This window comes from Somniosus microcephalus, unplaced genomic scaffold, assembly GCF_052327205.1.
Source record: "Somniosus microcephalus isolate GS21.2 unplaced genomic scaffold, FLI_Smic_1.0 unresolved_chr1, whole genome shotgun sequence".
NCBI classification, from domain to species: domain Eukaryota; kingdom Metazoa; phylum Chordata; class Chondrichthyes; order Squaliformes; family Somniosidae; genus Somniosus; species Somniosus microcephalus.
Genome location: NW_028225179.1, coordinates 90,115,422 through 90,118,379, shown reverse-complemented (window position 1 = coordinate 90,118,379; position 2,958 = coordinate 90,115,422).

Genomic DNA, 2,958 nt, shown 5'->3' with positions numbered 1-2,958 from the left:
CGTGAGCAGCAACGCTATCTTCCTTGCATCTGGCTTCATACCGAATCTGATGGCTGCAATGTAGAGTTCGAATTGTTGTTTAAATATCCACCAATTGTAGTCGACATTTCCCTCGAGATTCAAACGCTCTGGTGGCTTCAAATTCTCCATTTCGCTTTTAACAATTTTCTTCAGATCTTCACCACCCTGGTACCATCTTATGTTCATTAATAACTAAATATTCTTATTATGAACACAGCTAGCTTCTAGCTAGTCATTTATTCAGTACACCTTCTCTAGGGACAGTATCTGTAGAGATGCAGCATGTGTGCTCCTGTGTGCAGGCTGCCATCTTGACTGTTGCCTTGTGGGTAGCCTAGTGCCTCATGGGTAATGTAGTCTTAATATCTATACAGCTGGGTAGTGTAGTCTTATATACATACAGCTATATACAGCTCTACACAGCTCTATGGCTCCATCTAGTGTCCACTATAGAATGACATGTTATTGATCATTACAAGGCTTACCGGTCTATAATTCCCCGCTTTTTCTCTACCAACTTTTTTGAATAGTGGGGTAACATTAGCTACCCTCCAATCCATGGGTGCCATTCCAGAGTCTATCGAGTTCTGGAAGATGACCAGTAATGCATCTACTATCTCTAGGGCCACTTCCTTAAGTACCCTGGGACGTAGACCATCAGGCCCTGGGGATTTATCGGCCTTCAGTCCCATCAATTTTCCTAATACCATTTTCCTACAAATACTGAATTCTTTCAGTTCCTCTCTTTCATCAGGCCCTATGTTCCCCGGCATCTCTGGGAGGTTATTTGTGTCCTCCTTTGTGAAGACAGAACCAAAGTATGTATTTAGTTGGGCTGCCATTTCCTTGTTTCCCATTATAAATTCCCCTGTTTCTGACTGTAAGGGACCTATGCTTGACTTCACCAATCTTTTTCTCTTCACATATCTATAAAAGCTTTTACAGTCAGTTTTTATGTTCCCTGATAGCTTACTCTCATATTCTATTTTCCCTTTCTTAATTAATCCCTTTGTCCTCCTTTGTTGACTCTTAAACTGCTCCCAATCCTCAGGATTATTGCTTTTTCTAGCCAATTTATATGTCCTCTCCTTGGATCTTATGCTATCCCTAATTTCCCTTGTTAGCCACGGTTGAGTCACCTTTTTTGTTTTATTTTTATGCCAACCTGGGATGAACAAATTCTGTAGCTCATCCATTCGGTCTTTGAATGTTTGCCATTGCCTATCCACCATCAGCCCTTTGAGCGCCATTCCCCAATCAATCCTATCCAACTCGCTCCTCAGACCATCGTAGTTTCCTTTATTTAAATAGGACCCTTCTCTCTGAGTCAACTACTTCATTCTCCATCTTAATGAAGAATTCGATCATAATATGATCGCTCCGACCCAAGGGGCCTCGTACAACAAGATTGCTAAGTAATCCTTTCTCATTACATAATACCCAGTCTAAGATGGCCTGATCTCTGGTTGGTTCCTCGACATATTGGTCCAGGAAACCATCCCGTAAACACTGCAGGAATTCCTCCTCCACAGTATTGTTACTAATTTGGTTGGTCCAATCTATATGTAGATTAAAGTCACCCATGATGACTACTGTGCCCTTATTGCACGCTTCTTTAATTTCCCTTTTAATGCCATCCCCAACCTCCACCTTACTGTTTGGAGGTCTATATACCACTCCCACTAATGTTTTTTTCCCCTTAGTATTTCTCAATTCTACCCATACAGATTCCACATCATCAGAGCTAATAGCCTTCATTACAATTGTATTAATCCCTTCTTTAACCTGTAATGCTACCCCACCTCCCTTTCCTTTTTGCCTACCTTTCCTGAATATCGAGTACCCCTGGATGTTGAGTTCCCAGTCTTGGCCATCCTTGAGCCACGTTTCCGTAATTCCAACCCCTGCAACAGTGGTATCCAGACCCATGAGGGCACCATTCTGAGTTTCCACTGCAGAACTCAGACCTTTAATGGAAGCTGCTTATACTGCATTGGAAGTTGTAACATCGGCCATCAGACACTGCATCATGGTGGGTTCCATAGGTGTGCTGATGGAGGTGACCACACATTCAGCTGCTTGCTGTTATGTTGGAAAGTTGGGCGCCGAGCTCAGCGCAAAGCCCCGTGCTAAGTTAGTGCTAGACTCATCCATGCTCCTTGACATTGAGGGCAGGTATCTGGCAAGCTTTCCGGTGCAACAAGGCTTTGGGTATATACAGCCATCAGCTTTCTTCTGCAGCCTGTCCCTTTGAAGCCCTCATCTAAGTCCTCTGCTGCAGAACTAATGTGTGACATTGCCCTCCAGCGAGCTGGTGCCTGTGCTACTCTTTCACCCCACCCTCAGTCCTTCACACTTGTTCCTGGCGTCTCACCACATGCAGACTCATTCTCTACCCGAGCCTCTAAAATATGTGCACAGCCAGTATCTGAGCTGCTGGCTGCGACTGTAAGATGGATTGATGGTGTCTGTTCATCTTCATTTTCTCCTTCTTCTCCCTCCACTGACTGGGTGGGATTCAGTTCCTGGGCATCTTAAATGAAAAATGGATAAGGGTTGTGTTGTGGTGATGAGAGGGGAGAAAGTAACAAGTGCATTCTTACACACTCTGCATCTTCCCTGTAAGAAGAGATTGAGGAATGAGGGAGAAGTGGGATGAGAGAAGGAGGATTAGATATGCTGATACCCTGAACTTCAATCGCTTCAGCCCCACTAGTTGCCACAGCTGCAGTGATTCCCCATCCCACGATGTCTCCTCCATGGGGGTTAAAACATGCAGGCGTATTTGTCCACATCAATCTCTTTTCTGCTGCCTACTGTTAAGCACCACCTACTCGTGTAAGAAAGGAGGAATTGTGTCAATGAATGTCGTGCAATATGTTTGATTCATGTGGCTGTCATGGTTAAATAGCAACCAAAGTGTGTGAGCTGCGGGTG